The sequence below is a fragment of the Anas acuta genome, chromosome 4 (assembly GCF_963932015.1).
Source record: "Anas acuta chromosome 4, bAnaAcu1.1, whole genome shotgun sequence".
Lineage (NCBI taxonomy): Eukaryota > Metazoa > Chordata > Aves > Anseriformes > Anatidae > Anas > Anas acuta.
In genome coordinates, this window is record NC_088982.1 from 70,389,346 (window position 1) to 70,416,572 (window position 27,227).

Genomic DNA, 27,227 nt, shown 5'->3' on the forward strand with positions numbered 1-27,227 from the left:
ATATCATCAGCAATGATAATCAAAAGCTGCTTCTGCGGAAGCCTGCGGGATTATCAGTCTCTCAAAAGGAAATTCAGCAGCTTTTCTTGCAGTAACATTTATTCTCCACCCTTCCTCCTGAACTATCGCTCACCTGGAGGTGGTGACACCCTGGACAACCCCATTTCCATGTACATGTCAGGAGGGAACCACAATCTGGGGCCAGAACCCCTCGCGACTTTCTGAGGGCAGTGTAACTCAAATGCTAATAGCAGCTCATCATAGCTCATAGATTATTCAAGTTATGGCTCATTTACAGTTGCAAAATACCTCTGAGGAAGTCTTTTTTTTTTTTTTTCTTTTCAAATTTAGACATCATTTCAGCTAGTCATGAGGTCTTAGGCTCCTCCACAAAGGCACACGTTGCATATTTCAAGCTCTTCTGGCTGGCTCTGCTCAGGCCCAGGGTTAATACAGCCCGGTGCTGTCCTGTGACTGGCAGCGTGCTGGATGTTTATGGGGCCGTGGAGCCCAGCAGAGCCCTGCTGTTGCCTGTAAAAGGGTGCCAGGTCCTTGGCTTGTGCATCCTTTCCTGGGGTGAACTCCTGAGCGGAATTTATTGGCCATGGAAGATAATGTAGGGACGGGAATCCAGCGAAAAGAAGCAATAAATAACCCATACAAACGCCGGCGGCTGCCCTTGCTTTCCTTGTGCTGCTGCAGGGCCGGCCCGCAGGCATCCCCAGCACCCCCAGAAGCAGCGCGGGTGATGCCCGGGGCTGCTGCTGGTGGGGAGCGGGCAAGGGGGGCAGGATCTGACTGGGGCACGCGTGTGGGACTGGGACGGGAGAGATTGAAATGGAAATTCGGGAGCCTGGCGATAAATTTTGCAGCAGCCTCATTTTGCCAGCAGTGACGCCCTGGGCAGAGCGTCACTGCTGTGCCCAGAAAGCCACTGCTGTGCACAGAGTGGCCCAGAAAGGAGCGGGTTTGAAATTTTCTCGAATTCCCTAATCCGCTTTATCAGCCGCTTCTCCCGAAACTGCTGCTGCTCCCTGAGAGATTTAAAGCCACAGTGGCTCCTCCAAGGCCTTTTCCTGATTATGATGTTTATTCTCATCCAGTCAAGACAGAGCAACATTAGCATGTGATTTACGGTGCGCGGCCAATCGCAGATACCAGCACTCGGCATTTGAAATTCAAGCAGTCGCTGCGTGCAGCAAACTGGCCAGGATCGATCCGGAGATAAAAAGGACGGCCCTACCTCTTCAGAAGGCAGTGGAGATTCGTATTCGAGGTCTGTCTGTCTTATCCTGCCAAGCAGGATGCTCTGCATCGCTCCTAGGAATCAGGGCGCACAATGACAGCCGCGTGGTTTCAGTACGTGCCCTGGTGCTGGCTTTAATTCCTTTCTTTTGTTCAGGCTTTTCTTTTTTTTTTTTTTTTTGCTTGCAACCATCCGCTTCTCCTCTCATGTTTCAAGTCTTTGTATGTATCTGTCAAACAGGCTGTGCATTCAGGACAGGTTTTCATGCCAAGGCATTCTTTTACCTAATGAAAACAAGTGAATAAAACATAAGAGAAGTACCTTTAAATTAAAAATAGAGAAACAAAACTGAAGAAAACCAATACCTGGAGGAGAAGGGGGACATTATTTTCCGAGAAAAATGCCTACTGAAGGGATGAATCTCTATTTCTTCTAATTTAGTTATACACTTATAATTGCGCCCTAATTAAATAAAGAAAAAGGACTATGTGTGGCAGAAGAGAAATACATGCATTTGTGAGAAGGCAAGAAAATCCAGATAAACTTCTAATAGCATGACATATTCATGTGGAGTAGTCGCTTTCCAAAACTAACATTTTCTCCCAAAGGCCCCAGTTTGTATTATTAATGCCATTTTTTCTTAGCTTGCATTTTCATTTCCATCTGAAAGGGTGGGAAGCAAAAATTTTGGGGAAAGTTTGAAGGGACAAAGCGGTTTCTAAGCCACAAGCACCAAAAACACCTGAAGGATGTTGGCTGGGTGGTGGTGTGTTGCAGGGCTTAGAAGTAAGGTGCAGCCAGGTGTCCAGCTGGGGCCACCAGTCCCATTTCACAGTGGCTTTGGTGCAGTGGGAACATCTGGGACCTGCCTTAAGCCAAGTGTGAGGCTGTCTGCTAGGAGCCAATTGAAGCCTGCACCTAAGACTGGTGAGGAGCTGAGCCATTAGGGTCGTTTCAGTCATTCTTCCAGGTTTCTGCTGGCCGCTTGGATTCTCAGATGTCATATCCCAAATGTTTGCTGTCCCCCTTCTCTGTTTAATATGAATATCCTGTAATTGGAGTGTTGAGATCCTCGCTGCGGAGGAGGATACGGAGGAGGGACCAGAAGAAATCCATCTTTGCCGGAATGAATGCGCACCATTCAGGCCAGCCTGGGCTGTTCAGATGTTTTATTCCTCCTTTTCATCTCCTTTGTGGAGGTTCAAGCAATACCAGAACACAGAGACCCCCTTTTAGGGCTTCAAACCCATCACAGATTCCCCAGGTCTGCTGTGCGGGGGGGCTTTTTTGATGCCTCTCTAATCTCTGCGCTGCCGGTGCTTCTTGCCTATCTCGTCATGTGGGAGCCCGGGGAGCCAGCCTGGCCGCGGTGAGGTGAGGCACAAAGAACCCACAAGCAGGCGTTTGCTGTGATGCTGTTAGCTCCTTTTCAGAGCTGTTTTTAGGGCAGTAATTGCCACTGGCTGTGTTCCAGAAGGCCTCTGGTGTGTACCTGCTGTGGGATGGCAATAGATGAAATCTGCAGTACCCAAAGGCCCTGGCCTTTTTTGCCCCTGAGATGCTGCTAGTGGTGGTTAGGGTCCCTAAAGGAGCAATATGAGGACAGAAAAAGCATCTGCGCTAGCTGTCAGGAGAGAGAGGGTAAGGGCTGCTGCTAGGGTCAAGCACTGTCTCAATGCGCCTGCCCCAGTCCGTCACCCTGGGTGTTATCTTGGTATTGATGCTCCCCTGGCACTCCTCAGTTCCCTTGTGTGCGCCCACCCGCCCTATTTATTTCACTTGTTTGCCGTCCCAATGGGCAGAAATCAAAGCTTTCATCATCACCTTCCTGCCTTCACCTGAATCTAAAAATGTTCCTGTAGCAAGGCAAGCTTCCCACTCCTCCCCCGGCGAATGCCATCTCCTCACTGGGCAGCAACGGGACGTTTTAAGACTGTTTGGTTGCCTTCCTTAGAAAGATCTGAATGTGAACATGTCACACATCTGTCCCACTGCTAAAGCTATCGATCAGGTGCGTAGAGATTGGACACTGACGGAGATCTGGAGAACTCGGCGTCTGTTTTCTAGGATAACACTTCCTTTCTTCTCAAATGCAAGATTTGCAATTCTTATCTGGGAGCCTGTTTTAGCATCGAATATTACTGAAGTCAGGAATAACAATGAGAGTAACAGTCAAGATAATATTGACCTCTTCCCTGCAGTTGTTCTGATCGGGCCTTTAGAAATCAGTTAAATCCTCTCATCACTAGCTATATCGCATTCCTGACATCTATTTAAATAAATCTGATTTTTATAAACAGGGAAAATTTAAGAACAGATCAAAATTATCTTGGAGAAATATTCCAGACCTACCTGAAAAAATACAGGTATCATTTGTAGTCAGAAATGCAAGTTAAGATCGGAACATTTGATTATTATTATTTTTTAATACATAGATAAATAAGATTTCCTGCAGGCTCGAGCAAACCCTCACTAAATCCATATTTCAATAGAGAACAGGGAAAACTGGACTGCATAGCTCTTAGGCAGTCTGGAGTATCTTACATCTTCTATTCATCTATTCACTTTTTCACAATGTTGCCCAGAAAATGTTAGAATTCATGCCTTGGGGTCCAAAAATAGCTCAGGAAAGAGCAGTAGATAAAAAACCACTTCCCTGGAAAGCAAGATTTAAAAAAAATATATTCCATAAAAGTTATTCTCTGTAGATGCTCCAGAACACATTAAGCTAGTGGTGTCTAGGTTAAAAATAAAGCATTGAAAGAGAGCTCTTGTTTGCAGCTTTGACCAGACCTGGCTGTCTTTGCGCATTTACCTGGTGCTGGTAGGATTAATTATTTTGTTTTTATTTGAATTACTGAATTGCTGAAGGTTTGTATGTAATTGCAGCTTAAGCCTCTGCCCTGTGCTGAGGAGTTCCTTATGCGGAGAGCTAAGTGAAGTCTTTCTGGTTTTTGCAGCAGTGAGAGTTGAGACAGACGTGGCCACAACCGATTTATTCGGAAATATTTCAGTCTGTTTTGGGGATCCGTGAGACTACTGATTTCTGATCATGCTTACCTCTTAGAGGGGATCACGCACTTCTCAGTGGCAGCTTTCCATCTCAGCGGCTCCTGAAAGGAATCTGTTTGGGGAATTGCCTTTCCTTATTTGTGCAAAAAGCCTTTTATGCCATTAAGGCGCTTTGCAAAGGGAAACAAGATCCAAGGGCTTGTCGAGGCGCAGTTTGCACTACCTGGTAGAGTTAGTCTCATTAAAATGGACCTCGTCTCCTTGCTGCTCCTGCACATGCTGTCAGTTTATCACAGATCATCTGACATCTCTAAAATGGAAGGCATGACACAAAGCAGGAAAAAGAGCTCGAGATTAAAAACAAAACAAAACAAAAATTACAGAGGCTTTGGGGGAAATGGCTCTCAGGAAAATATGCCTGTACACAACCTTGTCGAGCCCTCGCAGTGCCTTCGTCCCCGTCCTGGGGAGCGATGAGCGCTCAGGGCCACGAGCTGCTTTCCACCCTCACCCGGCTCTGTGAGGTTTTTCAGAGCACAGGGGACTGCTGGAGCGCTGCCTGCTCACGTAGCCCCCCGTAGGAAAGCTCTTCCCCAAAAATCCCTATGAGGACCCTGCCTCTCTTCTCCCATGCAGCCCCAAAAGTGTTGCAACAGCCCCGTGGGGCCGTGGTTCGTGGGGCTCTCAGCTCTCTCGGCCTGCCTCACCCACGCACCCCAAGGAGCCCTCGGTGTAGTTACACGAGCCTTCCAGCGCCGTTTTTGACAGCACCAGGCCTAAATGTTAGCTTGCCCTTGAATTCTGTGCTGCAGGCTCGGAAGCGCCATAAATGCCCAGATGAAATAAGAGCACCAAACCCTCTGAGGCCTCCCCGCAGCTGAGGCGGCCTGCGTGCGAGAGCCTTCGGGGTAGCAAACCCAGAGCCTGGTGCCCTGGGAGGTCAGCGGGGTCTTGTAACAGGGCTGAGGACCGTGACAAAAGGCAACAAGCGGAAAATTACTGCGGAGGGGATGCGGGGAAGCCCCCGGGAGGGGAGAGGAGGGCCCTGTGGTGCACGGGGCGGTGGCGTGGGCCCGCTGCTGTCTCCTCGGCCCACGACGGAGGTGCCCCCAGGGGAGCTTTCGAGGGGAGACGTAAATTCTCCTGTCGGTGCCTGCGTGACGGCGGTAAACTCTTTTATTGCTCCTTAAGCTGCATTTTCCACGGTCGGTTTTCCTAGGAGACTGTTTCTGCATGCATTTCCCTATCGCCTGGAAGAGACCAAGGCAAATCTGAAGGCAAAACCGTTCCAGTCACTCCTCTCCACACAACACGCCCCGCTCAGGAGCAGTGTGGGGGGAAATGGTCAGGGGGTGGATGGGAAGAGAGACAAAAATGGAAGAGAATATCCCACACCGGTGGGGAATTCGGGCAGATTTCAACCTAAACTGGAGACTGGAGGGCAGGCAGAGGGAAACAGAGGGGATGGCAGGACAGGAGGCTGCAGGACAAAGCAGCCCCTTTGTAAATATATATACGTACACATATACAAGTGTGTTCAGCAGCCTTTTGCACCAGTACAGCAGTTCTCAGGCAGGAAATTTCTCCCGTCAGCGGCGCGATGCACTGCTGCGTTTACCAGCGAAGCATCAAAACGGGGAGCTGAGATAGATCTCAGAAAGAGAGAAATAGCTGCGGTCGGAGGACGAGTGCTGAACTAACAAAACCCACAGCCAAAACCTCACAGGGAAGTGTTGGTTTTGCTGCTTTTCCTGCAGAGTACAGGCGACATCAATTAATGAGTTAAAATGCCTAACGCGTCATTAGAGGAAAATTGGATTGAGAGGAGGGATGCCGGACCCGAGATGCCAGCTCTCTAAATTCCCAGCTGCAAATGCCAGGTTTGTCAATGAGTCTGCTGCTGCCAAGGACTTTGGAGGAAAAGCCCAGCTAATAACTGGAGAAAATGGCATGGCACAAAGCTCCCCGAGCGCTCGGACTGGGAGCCGTGTGTCCATTAGAGGAAATCAGGAAGTCGAAGCAGACGCTGTGTAATTTCTCCGTACTTGCATTAACCATATCCCCAACACTCCCAGCATGGTTCACTTTAGTGTAATAAAGCACTTTATTCCGCCCCATCACAGCTAAGTGTCCTCGTCAGACGGAGTATCACAGTGGCTGGAATTCACTTTTCCATTAAGGAGATGGTGCCTCTTGCTCAGACATTCATCTCTAGCTCCAGGAACATTTGGATTACTTTAAAGAGGTCATAACTTGCTGATAAACACCCCCTTCCGAGTCCCAGAGGCACGTTTAATTTAGCAATATATACACACACATACATATATTCATTTTTACTTTTTGGCAACTTGCTTGGCAAAATATTTTGTCGCAATTGCAATCTGCTGTTCCAGTTGTTTCACTGCTTGGCGAATTGTTCCTTTCTAGGCACCAGAACTGTTTTCCTTGCGATGTTTCATTGCGTTAACTCTTTGGAGCCACTGCTTTCAACAGAGCTGGCCAAGTGTGGGGTTTTGCTTTTTGGACCTGGAACAGCTCCCTGAAGCGCAGAGCCTGGACCAGACACCTCCCGGAGGTGCTGCCAGATAGGACAAGAGGCACCGAGTTGTGCAGGAGGCAGTGGATGTGAGCTGGCATGCAGGAAATTCAGATTAGATATTAGCCAAGAATTTTTTTCATCAGAAAGGCAGTGAAAAGACAGGAGCAGGACCCCACAGAGGCTGCGGGCTCTACCACTGGGGATGCTCAAGCCCGTCTAGACAAGGCTCTGTGCAGCCGGGTTTAATTGGCACTGCTCCACGCAGGGCTTGCCCTACATGACCCTGAGCTCCTTCCCATCCCAAATTACTCTGCGAGTCTGTGATCAGCACAGAGAACACAGGGGACAGGAAGGCAGCGTTGTCAATTCAACCAGCTCTCCATGGGCTCCATGCCAGAGCCAGCTGAGACCGGGAGGGATCCTCAGACGTCCTGTGCCGACAGCCAGGTAGGAGCATCCCTTCTCCGTGTTTCAGGGGCAGGCTGAGGGCTTCCCATCTCCGATCTTGCAGCATTTCTGGTGTACTACAGAGAGTTGTGTGTGACGGCTCTTGGAAATCTCCAGACAGAAGGGCCCGAGGTTATCACCATGGGGCCACGTGGCGCTCTCAGTTCTGCTGCAACCACCACGAGGTTTGGCCGGGTGGTGAGGGCTGAGACCACAATTAATACCGGAGATCGCTGCAATTCATTTCACTGTCAGACATCTCTGCCAGCCTTTTGCTCCTTCGAGTCATTTTAACTCCTTGCTGACATATTCATATATCGGCCTTCTCTTTTGTGTCTGTAAAAGCATCACGGCCATGTGCGGGCAGCAGTTGGTGTTATAACGTAATTCTGCTGATAAGCAAGGCCACCTTAAGCCCTGCTGAAACTTAAATGCCAGGCTATTACTGCGGCGTGTTTACTCTCACTTTTAGCTGCATTGTACTGTTTGGCTTCCTAAATCTCAGCAGGGAAAGGACAGCTTAGCTCCCTTGAAGGCTGCGCTGCTCTAAAATGATGACTGTTGCTGTGGGGGAAGGGTTGCGCTCTGTGCAACATGATTTGTAGGACCCTCTATAAATCATTTACCAGCATGCCTTCACGGCAAGCCACAGGCTTGCAATTTGCGGCGCTTTAAGGAATGGAAGCAATAACAACACGCGAAGGACAGAAAAAAAAAAAGGAAAAAAAAAAAAAAAAGAATGAAGAGACGGACACCTCAGAAACCCTCGGAAAACCAGAAGCTTTTATTTAAGTCGTGAGGACAACCACTGAAAGCATTTTAATGGGCGAGTGCCTCCTGCGCTGCCACCGCGTGCCGTGCAGAGAGCGGCGCACGGGGAGGGGGCTCGGCCAGCCCCGCGGGAGCGACCCTTGCGTCTCCCCCTCGAAGGCTGCAATAAATCACCCTGCCGCGCTCATAAAGTGGAGCCGAGCGTGCAAACCCAGCTGGAAAAATGAAGGGTTTGGGAAGGGGAGGGCAGCACCTCCCGCTCCCGCCGCCGGTGTGTGGTCAACACCGCAGCAGCCGCCGGGGACCTAGCACGGACCTGGGCGTTAATTCTTCCTGCTGCTGGAGCGGCCTCCTGGCAGCGTTCCTATGCCAAGTGGAAGTGCTGACAAGGGGGGTTTAAAGTGATAATTAATGTCAGTCAGCATTATTAGGGATGGAAGCCCTGGCTCAGAAACCACTTGCCTTTCTGACGGTGGATTTGGTGCGATGGCGAAACTCCTTCCACCGCTGGGTGCCTCACTTAGTGGCGTGACGCACGGTGGTTAAAAAGCGAGCAGTCCACAGGACCAGTAAAGATTGCATTAAATGGATGAAGAGCTGATTTCACGAGTTACTTTCGAGTGGGATTCAAGCAGGTATTTCCAGAAATGTCGAGACATTGAAGGCATTTTCCACCCAAGAAATCTTAAACTCCGCCAATTTGCGGATGTGGCAGGTAAGAAAAGAGCTGTCACGAGGATGGGGCCAGGAGCATCAACCACACTGATGGAGCCAAAGGCTTCCTTTTTTTTCCCCCCCATTTTATTGCCTGAAAAAACAGACCTGGAAGATTAATTTTATGATTTTCCGTGGACTGTGGTCCTTACCCAGGGCTCCTGTTGGAGCTGGGACAGGAGGCACTGGCTCAACATCCAGCAGTAGGTGCCAGCTCTCCGCTAAAAGTCCCTGAGAGAAATTAAATCACACCGAGGATGGTGTAAGATAGGCTATCTCAAACAATCACATCTAAATACAGGCTAAGGGCAGCAGGAAAACCCTGCAACAACTGCATATGGTTTCAGGGCACAGTAGACAAGCAACTGGGGGAAGACACAGTAAAAAGAGGTGAAATGCTCCCTGTACACAAAGGGAACGCGAGTACATTCAGGCTTTTTAGGCTGCGTGCAGTCTCACTGAGGCCAGTTCCTGACGCTGCGCTCAGCTCCAAGGTTCATCTTTTTTAATAAGAGTGTAACAAAATTGGTGACTGCACAGAAGAAAGCCACAGCAAGTGCCACGAAAATGATTTAAGAGCCGAAGAAAGTGCTTTAGAGTGAGAAACATAAAGAGCGCAATCTGTTTAGCTTATCAAAAAGATGACCGAGAGGTGGCTTGATTACAATGTACCATTACCTTCGCGGGAAGGAAACAGAGGGAACTGTGAAGCTCTTTAATGTGGTAGATAACAAGAACCATTAGCTGGAAGCTCGAGACAGACAAATCGGAGGCGGTAGGAATGCATTTTTAAGAAGGTGGGTGAAAAGCTCCGAGCAAGCTATCGGTGGAGGTAATGAATCCTCTGCCTCGTGGTGTCTTCTGATCAAGATACGCTGCTTCACCTGGCAGAAGTCACATTTTGTCAAACACATCATTGCCATCTCCTCCATTTTCACAAAAGCCATCCTTCTGCATGCCTAATGACCGAGAAGCCATGTGGCCGTGAAGGCAAGGGAAAAACAGACGGGCCCAGAAGTTCTCCCTGGAATATTTTGAAATACCCGGTAATTACGGCAGATTTCCAATAATTTAAGAAAGCAGTTTGCACAAAACCCCTGATCCATGGTCTTTAAAGCAAAGTCCTTCTGGGTCAAGAGCTTCTTTCTTGCTGTTCCTTGGAGAAAAGCTGGCAGAGACACACCGGCACCGGAGAGATTTGTCCCGGTGCTGCAGCTCCTGACGGCAGGGACTGCAAGATGGAAATGCTTGAGAAGGCAGCCAAGGGCACAGGCAGCCACAGCAGACGTACAACCCAAGAGCAGCCAGGCTGCAAGCACGGGTGATAGCTGCTATAATCACCGCCTGTACAGACCGTAGCCCAGGTGAGACCAGAGGGAACGTTTTCTTCTGCACTCATACCAGCATTCACGCTGCAAGTTTGGCCTTCCCTTGTCAAAGAGGTGACACAGATGTCCAGGAACAGAAACTGATCCTGCTTGAGGGACAGAGGCTTCTCTTCTCGTGAACAGGTGCCCACAGTTCAGTAGGAATTCAGATATTTAAACACGAAAAGAATATCTGGAGATTGTTGAAAGGCATCAGTATGCAATGGATTAAGTAGGAGCTGTGGGTGCTGGCTCATATTAACTTCCATTTGAGTGCCTGCTACTGATTCGAAGTACTTAAACTAAAGATGCTAGAGACCAGAAATGTGAGCTGATTTCCCACAGCTGTGCTTGATCTCCGTGTCCCAGGAGAGTAAAGAAAGCAATAAAAGCTAATACTGGTCAGGAATGTGCCCCTTGTGGCAACGCACAGGGAGCAAGCGAAATGGAGTTGAGAGCTGCTCCCCCGCCCCACCACAGCAACTTCTGTAGGCGAGGTCAGGTTTTGCACCGTTTTCGGAGTGGTTTTGGAATTAATCCCAAAGGTGCAGCAGCAGCCACAGAGCTCTGGGTGGGAGAAACGAGGGAGAGTCAAGCTGTAATGCAAACAGCCAGGGGAGAGGCTGAGAACGGTGCTGGAGCAGCAAACGTGCCCAGGGCTCTGTCACGGGGAGGAATGTTTGAGAGCGAGGCATCTGAACCTGCTGCTCAGATTCCTGCAGCCAGCCCAGGATGCTGACATGAGTAAGGATTGACTGTGCCCGTGTTAATTTAAATTGATTGCTCGCTGCAGCGTGAGGCCCTCTCTCTTCCTTGCCTGCATGTGGAGGCACCGCAGTACCAGTCACCTTTACAAGCCAGGCTGACACGGGAGAAAGAGGCTTAGGAGAAAATGAGCAGGTATTTTTTAATGAGGTGACAAACCGGGGATTTCCCCTGTTTTCTAATCCAGAACCTGCCTGGCAGAAGAGAGAGGAGGAAGAGGAGATGGGGACAGGCTAGGCGAGCCCTGAGCTCCCACTGGATCTCCTTCTTGCTCTGCTACACACGAGTTGTGTTCTCCCTTGTCTCCTGCTCACGGACAAATCCCACGGGCACAGCATCGGAGGCCTCCTGCTTTCCAAAGGAGAAATAACTCAGGTGAACCACGAATTTACTCTGTGGGTGCTGTTTCCTGACCATTTTTTCTTTAATGTCAGCCTCTCTGAACCCCCTAATATCATCGAGGCTTTAGGAAAGTGCCTCAAATCTGCAAGCAACATCATTTGCTAGGCTATCAGCGTTCCCCATCAACAATGAAACGAAAAACACAGCTTAACAGACAGCGAGGCTACGGCAGCTGGCAGTGCCACGCAAATCCAGCGCTCTTGCTGCTGAGTTTATTAGACATTTTATAGTCCTGGGAACTAAAGATAATGGATCCCGTTCCCATATGCTGCATCAACATGAGCTGGGACTCCGGCGTGCCATTGATCTATGAGGCAGCAGTGAGTAAGACCCAGACACAAATACGAAAATGAATCAATCCTAAGCTGTTAAAGAGACACCACGAAGCACTTTCCAGTTTTCTGTTCTTGCTTTCTAATCTCCATCCTGCGAAATGCCCTCCCAAGGGCTCTTAAATACAACAGTTTGCCACAGACTTTGGGATCGGGTTAAGAGGAATTGCCCCCGTGGATCAGGGAACAGAGCTGAAATGTAGAGCTTATAACCCGTAGCAGGCACTTGTGAGCTCTACTCACCCCTCTGCAGCAAAAGCCTTTTTGGGGTTCCTCTCATTTTAGTGAGTGCTGTGTGAATATGTTCATGCAGGTTTTCCATGCAATATTCACTTTAGAGTTCACAAAGTTGTTCTCCTTGCATGAGTGGAAAACAAATTTTGATTTATTTCCAAGTATAGAAAACTGCAAATATCTACAGGCCAGAGAATAACTTTTACCTATTTTTATTTTTATTTTTTTAAAAAAGGAAAGGGGCTGTAGTCTGAACCTGAGCGATAGTGAGTTCTCTCCCACTCACTACTTTAGAAACTGTGATACCTTCTGGTTTTAGTATATGAAGGTGCCATGGCTGCTGCAGTCTCAAATCGATTGATATTGAACCTGCACCCAGTGCAGTCTCTTTTAGACATTTAAAATACATCATACTCAATAACAGCAAATCACTTTAAAGAAGCATGCAAAGAAAAAATCCTTAAAAACAGCAGCCACTCAGCTGGCACCTCCAAACGCGAAACAAAGACAAGAGGAAGATGCCGTGAAATAAAATCAAAGCAGGCAGAGGCTGCCTAGCTGTGTACACAAAATGAAAGTTTCGCCAAGACGTTATGGGATGAGATAGTTTGGAGAGTTACTACTCAAATGCAGAATTATGAAAAGCAAAGACAATCAGCTCGCTCCTGATTACGGATTCCAAGTGGATCTGATGACAGCCTCAGGCACTTTCATGGCTCCATATGTCCAAAATCCCTGCAAAATCTCGTCGAGTGGTGTTCAGTATTTAACCTTGCTGCGCCCTTTTGGCAAGGAATCCGCTCCTTGTTTACAGGGGCCCTGCAACACAGTGAGTGCTTTTCAGTAATTAATATCAACTGCAGAACTCAAAAAGCTGGAGAAGGGACGAAAAAAGAGATGAATGCAATCATTAGTGTAATTCACTGCTGAAAAAGGCCCGCTGGTAAATTATCCTGCACGTATCTGGGTGGACAGGCAAATAATGAGTCCCTCAGGTTCATGGGGATTCCCCGTCCCACCTGGGAGAGGACCCCGTTGCTTTGTACCTTGACTTGTTCTGTTCCTTTGGAGAGTGGGACACAGCAGGTGCTTAACAACACAGCGAAGTTTTTGACCTGTGGTAGAAGCAATGTAATTATTTTGAGAGGATTTAAGGGTACTAATGGCACTGTGTGGATTTATGAGAGGAGTTACTTAATGTCTCTGTGAAATCCAGACTTCGCTCACGGGAGCAAAGCAGAATAACTTGACCCACCTGCACAGATTCACTGGGTGCAGGGAAGGCCTCGAGCTTTGCGGGATCTGTTACTCACATAGCAGACATTTTATCAGTCCAAAAAATGCATTTCAGTTTTCAGTCCTAAAGAAAGATTAATAGGAATGAAGTCCTATGTGATGCTCCTTGATAGCTGTACTTGGATGTCTGAACTGTTGACTCCAAAGAATACAACCAAATGTAGGTACAAGGGGAATAAACCAAATGTTATTTTTGGTACAACTCCACGGCTCCCAAAAAGAAATCAACTGAAGACTCCAGTATAAGATGATGATCTGATGAAAGCGTTCAAGAGAAGTTAGCAGAAGCCTATCTGAAATCTCTGGCAGGGTCACGACTGGGACTGACACAGGCAACACCTTGCACAGCGCCCAAAGGGTCACTGTGAAGGTTAAAAAGAGCCTAAGATGAACTTGTTATGAACTTGTTAGCCTTTTACTAGGCTCTCTTCATTGCTTATATAAAATCCTTTTTTTTTTTTTTTCCTAAAAGAGCTGTCTTAACTACAGGCAAGAGGGAGGTGAGCAGTGCACCGTGCGGCTGGGGACTGAGGGGAAGGGTGTAGGATAAGCTGAGTTTTAGCCCTAACTCTGCCATTCACACGTGGCTGTTGGCACAATTCGGCACTTGGTGTTGCCGTGTTGGGTTCGAGCTTGTGTGAGAAAACTTCAGAAGGGTCACAACATGTTGGGAACCACAGCAACACTTACGTTCGGATACCACAGATATAAAAAGCTTCACTCAGCCCAAACACGAGGTCTGTTTTGGCTCCTACAAAACCAAGCACCTGGTTCTTTGTGAGATTTGCAGGGAATTGTTTTCCTGCCAGGTTTTCCTTTGCCCCCATTTCGGTTCAGCAAGGGTGGCAGAGGACAAGCTGGCGGGCCACCTGTCCTCGCAGCCACGGGTCCTGCAGCTGCAGTCCCACCGCAGCCCCACGCTGAGCTGTGCAAGCCGTGGATTAAAGCCAGGATGCAACCCAGCAGCATCTCCTTTACCAGCCACCAGCAGGAAAATAAATAAGACATCCCACTGGAAGAAAAGAGAGTGATTTCACGTTTACGCTTCCAAGGGAAAAGGGAATTTGAAACAAACAAAACATCTTTTTTTTTTTCTTTTTTTTTTTTTTCTTTCCCTGCAGAAACTCTGCCTCCTGTCAAAGCAGGATTGTAGCGACACCGAGGGCTCTGTGCAGAAGTCTTCTGTTTGCCTCTGCATTTGATTAGCTGCTTGCGTCGCGTGTTTTAATTTCCTGCGGTTGAAGCACGTTGCTGTCATGGTGATAGATGCTAGAGAAAGGCGAAAAATAAATAAATAAAAGTTCAGAGCACTTTTGACCAAGTCTGCACTAATTAGTGCATAAGGCAAACAGACAAACGTTTTCTGGGATTTGTGTCAGCCGGATCCGGATTCCTCCTCTGCCTCTCAGATACAGCAAAACCCTTTCTAGAAACTGAAATAAAGAAAGACGGCAGATGGTGCTGGGAATACTCCGAGCACGAAGCCTCCATTCAGGGCCAGATATTAGTAAGAAGCCACCCAGTGAACAGGCACTGCCAGGCGGCGAATATTGAGTGAGATGGCAGGGGAGAGGTGAGGAAGATGCTGTTGCAGAAGGACCGGTGATGGGCTCAGCAGAAACCACGGAGGGCTTGCGTGGGTGAGATGCTCTGAGCGTGGTGAGGACAGCTGATCGAGCAGGGCTGCGTGGAAGTGGAAGAGACGAGGACTGTCTGGCTGCTGTGTGGGACAAGGCAAGGGCTTGGGAGGATGGAGATGAATCTTGTTAACATCGCCTGCAACGCCAAAACAAATGGCGAGGTAGCACTCTTCTCTTCTGGATGTTTTTAAGAGATCAACATAAAAATAATTGAAATTAGCACAGGGCTCAACCAAAAGCAGCCTAACAGTTTTAAATACGTAAACCAAAGACTGTGCTCTGAAAGTGAGGAAAGAACTTTTCTGTTTGTCAGTGGGAAAGGGATGCATAAAAATAGCTCTTTTCCCAAACCAACAAAGAGTTATTATTTATTGTAGAGCTTCTACCACAAGCCATCATCATCCCCTCCTGGCTGACTTTCCTGCAGAGATTCAAAGACACAACACGTATCCTCCAGCCATGTAATATTGCTGCTGTTGTGCTGGCTATGTACTTCTGATCAAACTTTCTTTGATCAGAAAATTAATCTTAACTGGAAATAGAAAACTAAAGGGATATTTACTGGACACAGACAATATTAAATTAGCAGATGTTTAGTAATTTTTTCCAGGGCACCATTTTTTCCTCAGACAAACACAATCCCAACTGAGGCTATAAAAATAAATTCTAATCTCAGTGATAGCATCTCCTGCCTTATTGCGCTCCCACCTGTACACGCACTGCCATGCAAATTGGCCCAAATACAGCCTTCCTTTCAGCTAAACGACTGCCTACCTGTGACTCGAAATGGATGTCAATTGCCTGATACCTTGTGGCATGAAATTTTGGTCTTGCACAGTCTAACCTGTCAGCTTTGACTTTAACAGCATAACTATCCACCATGGTAACTGAAACTTTTATTATTATTTATTTTTATTCAGGTGAGCAAGTAGATGGCTGGAGAGGACCGGCACAACTGTACCTAGCTGTGAGTAACGAAGGCTGAAGCAAGCTCCTGGTGTTTGTTTGAACTGCAGCAGTCCTACAGAAAACTACAGCAGAAGTACAGAAATCCAGTCGTTCACGAATGGCCCCACCATCTTATCTGGGTACCTGCTGCACCGTCAGCTGTGGTATGTATCCTTTATATACCATATCTCCTTTCCTCCTCACCACGGGTGGTCCAGGGGCACAGGAGGGTTGGGACAGCTGACAAAGAACTGAGAAACTGCTGAGGAAGGGGAAAAGAGACACTCGCAGCCTACAGAAAGCTGTGCTGAGAAGGGGAATGCAATGTGTGGAGGCCAGCACGGCCTGCCATCGTTTTGTGCGCAGACAGCCCTGCCTGCAGCAGATGTGCTTGGCAAACCGGCAAAGCTGAGCGCACCAGTGAGAGCAAATTGGATGGCTGTGAGGAAAAATACATTCTGCTGTGGCTGCACCGCTATGAAAATAGCCTAACGTGCCTATGGGACTGCCCGTGAGTGTCTAACTAACACAGCAGGCCGGAGAGAAAGGTGTCAATTTGCTGTGGCACAGGGTACGCATGCAGCAACTGGCGGCAAAGACGTGAACGTGAGAGGCTGAGTCCATCCCTGCATCTACTGCAAGGTTCAGGAGGAAACAGTTGAGCACTGAAGAAGCAGTTCAGCCTGCCTATTTGTGTGCCTTTCCCAGCACACAAAAGGGTTTGTGATGGGGGGCTGTTGGTTGGCTGCTGGGGGGGTAACAAATACCCCAGAAGTGCTGTGGCCAAAGCACTTGAGGTGGGCCCCAATGCCACGTCCACACCAGCTGAAGGAGCAGCCTGCTGGGCAAGAATAAGCACCTTCAGAGCAGGTCAGCTGCTCCTGGTGTTGTTCAGAGCAAGTTTGGAGCTTCAGCAACCAAATTCTGCCTCAGATTCCCTGCCCGTGTCCTCTGTGATGTGGCTGGGGCAGCACAGGCCCAGCCAGAAAGCAAGCCTCTTCGCGATACCTGGACACCCTTCTGCTTGCCACATGGAAATGGCACACTATTGGACTTGAAGCACTTCAGGACAGCTCCAACGAGGAGAAATCCCCACCAGAGGACTAGCTGGTCACCCTGCTTCTGCTGAAACAAAGCGAAGAGCCTACCACAGCTCCATCCCACCAGCGCTGCTCTGCCTACCTGACCCGTGAGTCCTGATCCGCATTTCCTCCTGTTCTCAGATGCAGAAGGTTCGGGAGAGTTTTCTCCAAGGCCACAGCTATCATCGGTCCTATAAATGATTGCAGTGGCACCAGCTCCTGTCCTTGACTGTGCTTCTTTGTCAAGCGAGGCAGCGATAGCAATCACTCCGGTGTTTAGCAAACCCGCAGATCACTATTGCCAATCTTTGTATAAACAAGAACTAATTAATCTTCACCGCATCTCTCTAAAGAAGGTAGGTATTATCATTTATTATCTCCCCTGTTTTACAAACACAAACTGAGATGGCAAAACAAAACAGAACAATAAAATGGTTTGCTGAGGGCCAAGCAAGATAAACACGTTGCGGGCAGCGAAGATGGTTTTTCTCAGTGGGAAAAGGCAGAGGGCGAGATCAGCAGGCTTTACCTTAATGCAGATAATGAAAAATAGTTGTTGGATTAAATAGATACCTACTCTATGAAATGGAGGCTTTCCGCTGTGAGAATGAGTAAAACAGCAGCCAGAATATTTTACTAATTTTATTCCCTACAAAATAAAAAGGCGAAGGGCCAGTGCAGCAGCTGCACGCATTTGGTTTTGGTTTCTAAAAAGAGCGCAGTTCCCATTTAGGCTTCAAAGTGGCCGCCCTGTCAAAAAGCTCGCTGACATATTGAACCTCTTGACATTTTGATTTTTAATTTACCCTGAAATATTGCAAAGGGATCAGTTAAGTGCTGAACTTCATTTTTCTTTCAGCCTGCTGCAGTCAGATGCCGTGGAGCTGTATCTTTAAAATCTTGCCCCATTTTGTGCGTAGAAGGGACATGGAAAATTGGCTTTCTGTGAGTGCAGAGGCAAGAAAGGATATAGAAAGCTTGCTGAAAAAGAACTGAAAATTGCCTGCTTCGCCGTAGCTTTGTCTCAGCGAGATGCTCCTTGTCTGCTGCAGAAATAGCAGTCGCTTCCTACTTTGTTACTGCGTGTGTAAAAATTACACTGTCCATTTTAAGAAACTAATTATGAGTGCAGATTATTTTCATATCTGGTCAAATGATGAATAATGATTGCTGCGCCATATTCTTGCAAAGCACTTTAAACTGATTTGAGTACATAAGCCTGATCTTTTAAAAAATCTTAACAAGAAGTAGCTGAAATTACCCTTAAAAAAAAGGCACTCAGGTGGCAGGTCATTTCCTAGCTGTAGGAGGCAAGAAGGGGAAAGGCGAGACAGCAATAAAAGCAAGGGGAGAATTTCCTGGGAAGGAGCTTGAGAGACATCCAAAGGGAAATCCCTTACAGCCTCCCAGCTCCAAGCAGGCAAATAACTAGCATTAAATTGTCCTTCAGCTCTTCAGCTCGCTTTTTCTTTTCTTTCTTAGGAAAGAGCCTACACAGAGTGCAGTGCCCTGAATTTAGTCCCTCTTTATATTATTTGATAAACGCCTTTTCCATATTTTTTCTCTAAATCCCAGGCGCCAGTTGCTAGCATCCTAAAGCCTTCTCCAATTAGACAGCTTAGTTAAAGAGCAGTCTCTGAAAGTTGCCTCTCTTCTGGGTGGGCAGAACACAAGGGCAAACAGCTTGGAGACAGATTTAGGCATTACCAAGGGACGAGAAAAAGAAAAGCAAAGCCGGGAGGGCTCAGAGCAAACCAGTGATGCCTTGTGCTGCTCCTAAAGCCACGGGAAGAAGCAGGGATGGCTCAGCATGTGGCGATATCTGCGGTGCAGGACTCGGTGTGATTTACAGAAATACAAAGAAGGGGCTGTCAGATGAACCAGAGGTGTGCCGTTGTTTCTGGAAGTCATTAAGCATATCATTGAGAAGGGAGCTGGACCTGTGGAAACCTAAATGAAAAAGGGTTCATTGCCAGGCCACATTTGGGGAGCATGGGGTGAACCCAGAGACAATATCAGCACGAGATGGGGACAACAAAAAGGCACCACTGCAGAAACACGGGGGTTTTCCTGGCTTCCTTTTCATTCATCTAGCTAAGGAGGAGTCAGGTTTGCAGGCAGGCTGTCTCCTTGAAGTTTAGGACAGATTTGTATTGATTTGAAGTCAGAGTATCGCCGAACTAAGTGAACCTGCAATAAACTAATTTTATGCCAAGTTAAGCTGCTACAAAAAAATCTCGCAGTTGTTAAAATGAATTGGCATTTAAACAAAGTAAGCATAATTTGATAAAACTTCACTGAGAAGATGAGGCTACCCATATTGTGGCCCGGCAAGAGCATTTGAAAGAGTTATTTGTATAATTCTTGCCACACAGAAAAAAACCTCTGGATCTGAATCTGTAAAGCAATGCCAAGTAAAAAGGGTTTTATGAACAGATTTTAAAAAAAAAGTATCCTGATTACAATTTGAAGGCCTAGCTCTAATTCTTTGACTAACATAATTTTCTATTATAGTATAATTCACTATTCAGAAAGAGTAAGGTAGCAGATAGTGTCTAAAGCCAAGACAAAACTACAAGATGGCATGTAAAATAACTGTAATTAAACAATCAAATGTAGCAATTAAACATGAATGATTCTTTATTAGGCTGAATGAGGATGCCAAACAAGGCTCCACAGGTGGCGAGTTTATTCCCCCATGCTCGCGGGTGTTTTCATTAGCAGCTCTTGGCACAGCCAAGCACGCGGATCTCCGTGTGCCTGTAAGAGCCAGCCCGCACGGAGGTACTGCTCAGACCCAGGAGGATGTGCAGAGATCTGGAAGGACGACGGATTAAAGGACAGCGTGGTGGGAAAACCAGGCGAGAGAATGATGCTAATGCTGCTGCTCTCCTCCAGCTGCAGAGGCAATGGCGCGCTGCCTTCGGTGCGGGGCAGCATATTTTTAAGGAGATTAACTGGGAAGAGCTCACAGGAAAGCAACAAAGGTGATAAAGGATTTGGAAAACAAGACCTGCGAGGGAAAGGCAAAGAGAGCTGGGCATGTTTAGCCTGGAGAAGAGCGGGCTGAAGGGACGCATAACTGTTTACCAGCACATTAAGGGACATTATAAAGAGGATTGGGAGCAATTCTCATTAGTCAGTGAGGACAGAACAGGAACTAATGGATCTTAACTGCAGTAGGCAAAAAATAGGTTAAACATTAGGGAAAGTGTAATTCTGGGGTGGACCAGGTAATGGAACAAGAGTCCTGGGCAGTGTTAAGAGAGCTTGGATGGTGGGCACCAGCCTAGGGGTGCCAGGAGAGACCAGACACCAGGCCCCCAAAATCAGTGGGGAAATCACCAGGAGTGACGGAGAATGTCAAGCCACTCTGCCCTTGGTTCCCCACTCCTACTAAATCCGGCTGCCCAAAGCCCCATCCAGCCTGGCCTTGAGCGCCTCCAGGGATGGGGCAGCCACAGCTCCTCTGGGCAGCCCGTGCCAGGGCCTCACCGCTCTCTGAGGGAAGAATTTCTTCCTGATACCTGATCTCAAACTACCCTCCTTCAGCTTAAAACTTGCACCTATGCTGGCAGAGATGCCCCCAGGCTGCATCTGCTGGGAAAGGATCGCTGGAGCAGCTGGAGGAGCAAAGCTCTCCTCACCCCTCAGCCCGAGCTGAGGGCTGGGTCACCGCCCTCCGCCTCGGCGCCTTGTCATTTGCAGTGCCACATCTGCTTAAGGTCCTCTGCAAACAGGTGTAGCTTAATTAACAGCATTAATGTGGCTGCCCGGGCACGTGCTGTTTCATTTGCCGGAGAAGAGGTGGAATGGTTTCACCTGCACTGACTCGGAGACAGATTTCAGCTTCACCTCCTAAAACCCTGTGACCTGAGCAGAAACACACGCTTTAGAAAGCAACACAAGGCATAAAAAAGGCAACTTGCACTGTTTGCACCGGTGTGCACAGGCAGTTCTCCCAACTTCTGTGACACCTGAGGCTCGGTCTCGTTTTGCTGAAGATCTCCCTTCACTTTTCTGGGCTTCGGGCTAAGGCACAGCGTGCTGTGGTGCTGGATGGTTTGAAGAATCCAAGAGCTGGGAGCCTGTGAGGGGCTGCGAGTGTCGGCTGAACTGCAGCCACGCCAAAGCCAAGCTCCTTCTGCTCCCCGTAGTGCAATATTCACCCGTCAGGGTGCAAGACCCGAACGTTGCTCTTTCCTTTACATATCTGCCAAATCTTTATTTACCAGCCTGGATTCTGTGACATCCTGCCAAGCATCTAAATCAGTGCGCTCTCTCGTGCCGGTGCCGGTGTTTCTGCAGAAGATGGATTAATCTTTTTTTTTTTTTTATTCCCCCGCTGATCTGGGACTTTGGGGAGGAGACAGATAGCAGGCGAGAGGGGATTTAAGCCTTTCTCTTCACCTTTAAAAAAAAACCACACACACACACACACACACCGTGCGGCATTGCTCTCCCAGGAGTAGGCCCACATTATTACTGCAGCCACAGCCACATCATCAGAGCTACAGAGCTCGGAGTTGTAGATCATCAGCCTGCTGTCACGGCCGTGATGTATGATGGAAAAAGCCATCCATCTGCGAGCGCGCGGCACAAAGGGCCGGGGCTGCAGCCACGCAGCGTGGCAGGGGCGACGTGCACAGCACCGAGCGCTTCCCCACCCGAATGGACGGACGTCAGCGTGGCAAATTGAGCCTCGTTAGGAGGAGCGGGGAGCGTGTTCAAAGCTGCTCCCTCACAGGTCTCCAAGCTGGCAAAATGCAGGCGTGCTCGTGGCTTCAGAAGCGACGCCTCCGAATCCGGCTCCTGCTTCTTCCGCATGCACACCTCTTTCCCTTAAAGCTTACATTTGATTTTCTTTCCCGGTGTAAAACCTCAATCATATTTACACCAGCTTTAGGATCTTTACAGACAAAGACGTTTAAGGCTGTGAAATCTTGGGAGAAGGTGAAATGACATGGTGGATCAATCAGCTGATGCTTCTTCCCTGCACAGCAGGGGACTCCAGCAAACCTCTTGTATTTCGTGCGGAGACTCGGCTCTGACTGAATTTTTCCTTTGGCACTATAAGAGCAGAAAGATATTAAATAAAAAAAAAAATAATAAAAAAAAAAAGAGTGAGCGAGAAGGAGCAAGCATGAGCGCTTCTGCATGGCTCCAGGTTTCTCAACTAAAATGAACCGCTGGTTTTCCAGGACTGAACCCATTTCACGTGCATTATTCCGCTCTGCGATCCTCAAAAAGAGTGGGCGCGGAGAAGGTTTACACCTAAATAAGGTAAAATTAGAAAAAGGAGTAGCGTGTGTGGATCACAGAGCCGCTCATGTAGGAGCAGGTAGCTCAGTGGTTCTACCGATCAGTCATTTAATTTCAAATAGCTACAAAGCAATTTTCAAAATATGTACCTCACTGAAACATAACACCCTTGAAATACCACATTCTTGTTCATTAATGGTAAATTATGGCACATATAGCCCGCTGTTACTGAGAATTTCAGTCTGGAGGCCTTTGACAAACACATCCTCTGCTCGTGGGGAACGTGGTGGGGCACTCTGATACTTAAAAGCGTTTTCCTCGCATTTCACATACTTTTCAACATCTTATTTTTATTTAGAGAAAGATTAATTTCTGTACTTTGCCACTAATGTTACTGTTTTTAAAATCTTTTCATGGGGAGCTGTCAGGAAAACATTTTAGTTTGGAACAGACGTTCTTTCAGGTTTTTTTTCATTCATGCTTTTCTCTTAATAAATATCTGAGTCAATCACAGATTCTTGTTGCTGCTATTTTCCTTAAGGAACCCAGCTGCTGTTTCTTTTTTTTTTTTTTTTCTCTCTTTGCTTGCCAAATCATCACTCACGATATGGATGAATTTCTTCGTAACCATTAAATGTGTTTTGCAAAGCCAGCGCAGGCACCCAGCTTGAACTTCCCCAGGAATTTCCCTACGAAGACGAGGAGTTTTGCCAGGAGAGGAGGGAGAAGCCCTTCCACCAATGCACCTGAGTCCCTTGGCTCCATCTGGCACAGGAGAGGTGAAAGCAGTGGCCTAGGTGATTCCAGGTCTTAAATCCTTCTTCAGGGCTCTTCGAGTGGATGCATCAGTGCCGTCTGAAGGAAGGAAAACATCTGCTGCAGGACAAGTGGCAAGCTTTGCTCTGGAGGGATCCGTATGACTGTGTGTGGCCGTGGCTCAAGGGGGCTTTTCAGTTTTTCTGCTTGAAATTCTGTCCTGTTTTGTGCTTTTTTTTTTTTTTTTTCTTAAGCTACTTTATTTGGTGCCAAGTCCTGAAAAGAAAACTGTGGGAGAAAAGTGCTCGATGAAAGAATTATTTTTAGCTGAAGTTTACAAAGCCGACAGAGGCACAGGTTGCACTCTCCAAGACACTCGACCAGCCATGGGTGGAGCTGTCTCATTTGATTCAAGAACTGAATTTGGGGCTTAAAACTTCCCCCGTGGATCACTGTCCGAGCGTGGGATGTGTCTAGCGAAGCCTGAGGGGATGGTTCCCTTTGTGACAGCTGATGGAGAGGAGAGGACAGAAGTGCCCGAGTAATTTTGGCCTGCCAAATCGGGATGGAGGGCCGATACGCCACCACACTGACCTCCAGCAAAAGAACGAAAAGGAAGAGAAGCACCCCTCAAAAGATGAGAGCTATCTCAGGAGTCAGAGTTGTAGAGTCTCGTGAGGCAAAGGGGTGTCACATCCCATCGTTTTATTGCCGCTGTGCTGTGCAACATCCCTCTCCTAAAGCACAAACATACAAATGCAATTCCCCGTGTGAGCATTAGAAAGATAAAGCAGAAAGAAGTATTTAAAAAGGACAATAGTTAATCAAAATGTATCAGACCCCCTTTAAACTTTTAGCCTTAAATAGACCTGTGTATAATTAAGAATCAAATGTAAGTCTTGCTAAATTATCTAGGAGGTGAACTTCCTATTTGTGCTGCACCCTCAGTAATGTGATTTGTGTTGCTTAAATGACGCCCACCTCCACCCTATTTGAGTGTTGTGATTTTAAGGCTGGAGCAGCTATAATTAAAGAGCATTTCCAGAGCGAGCATAGCACTGTGCAGCGTAATGTGACATTCAGAATACATCAGCATCACTTTACACGGGAGTTCTGATTATTTTTACTTCAGCCCTGTCATTCATCCCCAATGAAGCTCATCTGCCTCAAACCGTGGTGTCGCACCTAGTTCGTGCCATTTCCCCCCTCCTTGCAAGCCTCTATCAATTTATTCATGTGTTTTGTGTGCTTAATTCATCGGGCACAGGTTTACTTTTATTTTCCAACTAATGATTTTACGAGCCCAGTGCCTCCTCCAAACAGTCCCCAAATAGGGCAGCTCATCAAGGCGAACGTGAGCCACGAGCAGCAGACAGTACCAGCCATTCACATAGCAATGGATGTCTGTAACAGGAAGAGAGACTTTTTTTTTCCTCTTTTTTTTTTTACATAGGATGCCAGCAGGAACTGAGACTGCTCTTTGATTCAGCGATAATGAGTGAACATTGCACCAACGACATTTACATTTCGCCGGTGGTATGAAAAAACACAAGACTGTTCTTCTGAGTTCAGAGTTAGGCCCCCAACGCACGCTGATTTCCTGAAGCTGGAGCACTCCGAGGCTGCTATTGATGTGAACGAACATCTTGGCAATTTAGCAAAAGATGACATCAGGCATGAAAGGTAAATGCAGGGCGGGTGATTACCTGTAAACGTTCCTCCTGGAGGATCTTCTTCTCAGAAGCACATTAACCCATCTTCCCCATCTCTTTCCCCTGCTGCAGGTGAAATCAAATTTTCATAAGTTTCTGCCATATCTGCTTCATTGGGAAGCTCTGGAAATATATTAGGAGCACGGTTGCAAGGTCTTTGTGGAGGCACTGTGCTGCCGCACACCGTGTCAAACTATTATCCAGGCTTCCTGCTGACTGACGCTGCTGGAGAAGGCTGAACTTTGGCTTCGGGGGAGGCAGCGAGAGGCAATTTGGTCTGAGCATCGCGTCGCTGCCAGGAAGGAGGCTGAGGTTTTCATCTCCGAGGCCACCGACAGGGGCTGTGGCGGTTCAGGCAGGGGCTGGAAGTCACCTGGAGACCTTGGGCATCTCAATGACTGTGCGCCTTATCCCAGTAAGAAACCTTACCGTTTTCTTTCTGTGTATTTGTGTCACACCAGCCACAAGTTCCACATTTTTTATGACACAACGAGACAGGCCATCTCCGAAGAGTTAGTATCTTAAAGATGGGAGCCCAGCCATCCTGCATCAGCTGCAGCTGCAGGTGTCATGCTGTCACTGTGCAACACTCCTTTCTGGCACTGAAACCAGGTCTTTTGCTCATGGGCTGCCTTCAACAGGCTAACACAGACTTGCACAGCATCTTGCTAACTACATTGCTGTTATCCAAGCTATTACAAGCAGCCGGTCCATTTGAGCTTGTCTTCCCCTGCCCAGCGGATGGGGAGGAGGTGGCTCTATTTGTATTGTAGTCATTAACAGGGAAGAACCTGAGCTACCAGCATCGACAGTTTCCCAGTGGTGAATTAAGAGAAATGGCTGTCCACTCTTTTCCTCCATAAAGGATGCACTTAAGCAATTTTTGGTACATTTTCCTTCTGTTTTTGATAAGAAAAAATAGCGTTCTCATTCTCCCATTAGAAACTATTATATAGCAGCTAACACATTTACGGCCAGTAAAAGCAAGCACATCAGTTAACATTTTGCTGGCCAAGTCTGCCACTGCAGAAACAACAAATTATTTTTAAAATTCAGGGACGAAAATGAAGCCCTCTTTCAGTTCCTAACACTTTGCTGACACCGGCAATGCAAAGATCCTCCAAAGTCCTACAGCATTTTCCTTCAGGGCTCCAGTTTGTTTGCCATCGAGGAGCTCAGCCTCCTTGCCCAAGGGGTGCAGGCTGGAGAAGTGCTCTGCAACGTGCCCCCTTGGTGAGACAGCACTGGTACCACATTCAAAGAGCGCCTCCAAATCCTGTGTGGGTACCAACCTAATTTTCTTTCCCTCCCCACCAGCCCGCAGCTCTTTATACCACTCGTTCCCCGCTTCCCTTTTGTTAATTTATTATACGAGGGCAGCAGCACACACGGCAGATTAAAATCACGAAAGCAAGGCTCATTAGGATTCTATGTCCTTTGAGTGGTACGTAAAAAAATTCCGTGTGAAATGTCATGAAAGTAGATTTGGAAGTTTTGACAGATGTGAGAAAAGGAGAAATGTTTGCCATTTGTCTTAATGACACTTTAGTACGTTTGGAGAGCCAAGAGAAAAAAAGAAAAAAAAAAAAAAAGCCACCCAGCAACAATTCTGGAGGTATGTGAGCTGCTTCCAAAAGTGATGCTGGGGTTGAGAGCACGCCTACGGGTATCAGGGAGCCTGTTCCTTTGCACCAACCACAAAAAGGATCAGCAAACGGGGTAAAGTAAGGGAATATCATAACTTTCTATGCCTTGTGCTGTGGCTAAGCTGGCCAGTATGCCCCTCCCCATGAGACTGCAGCAATTAGTACTCCTCGAATGCATCCAGCAGCACAAACAGAAACAGGCAAATATTTTAGGAGCGTAAGAGAAAGCATTTGCATGTAATTACCAACCCAGCTGAGACAATTCTTTTCAGTGGCATATCTGGACAAAACAGTCTTTGGGTGAAATCCAGCTCTGCTGCGCTCAGACACTAAGTTGCTGTCACCCTGAAATTGTCTGATAGGGTTTTGAGTTCTGTTCGGGTGCTGCACAGGGCAAAGCAAGGGTCGTGGACACACCGATTTCTTCTGACTCCTGAGCCCGGCAGCTGGATCTCCCAGGTTCACGATGGTGTGATGGGAAAACGAACCCAGAAAAAGTGTTTGGTGGATAACTGGTGCCTCTGACCTGTGGCCAGTGAGTGCCAGCAGAGGTACAACAGGGCTCAGTGTGCCTCTGAGACAAAAAATTCCCTCCCAGTCTTTCAAGAGAATCTGAATTTTGAAATCAAGTCATGGCATTACAGCCAGGAGAGGGGGACAATTAATGCCAGCATCTGCCCCAGTCCAGAGAAGTCCAAGTGGAAAAAAAATACGGTTTCAAAGAGGGGAAGCAGCACCCTGGAGGAGGAGTGGGTTGCAGGGGGGGAACAGGACTTGTTTTTCCACATGCCAGAAGTTTCTTGTAACCTCACTTTTGTGATTCAGGGTTTACTGAGTCAAAATTTCCAGGCGTAAACAATGCGATGGCACAGCAGTGTGCTGATTTGAGTTAGAAATGGGAAATGCACAATGCCTTATCGCGAGGAACTCGTTCGGTGTGAGCTATTCACGGCAAGGAATCGATTTGTTGGATTTAGCCCCTTCTCCTGCTCGTGCATTGTCCTGAAAGCCATCACAATTTCCATGAATATGTCCACCGCTCCGAATTATCTGGCG

At 47.6% G+C, this 27,227-nt stretch overlaps 1 long non-coding RNA gene across 1 annotated transcript in view; it reads left to right on the forward strand.

Moving 5' to 3' along the window:
• Positions 1-27,227, forward strand: part of LOC137856464 (uncharacterized) — a 256,606-nt gene that overhangs the window by 203,052 nt on the left and 26,327 nt on the right. The window contains exons 6-8 of the long non-coding RNA XR_011096467.1: positions 15,686-17,151; positions 24,267-24,496; positions 24,598-24,940. This is a non-coding gene — a long non-coding RNA (uncharacterized lncRNA). The remainder of the gene's footprint in view (positions 1-15,685; positions 17,152-24,266; positions 24,497-24,597; positions 24,941-27,227) is intronic.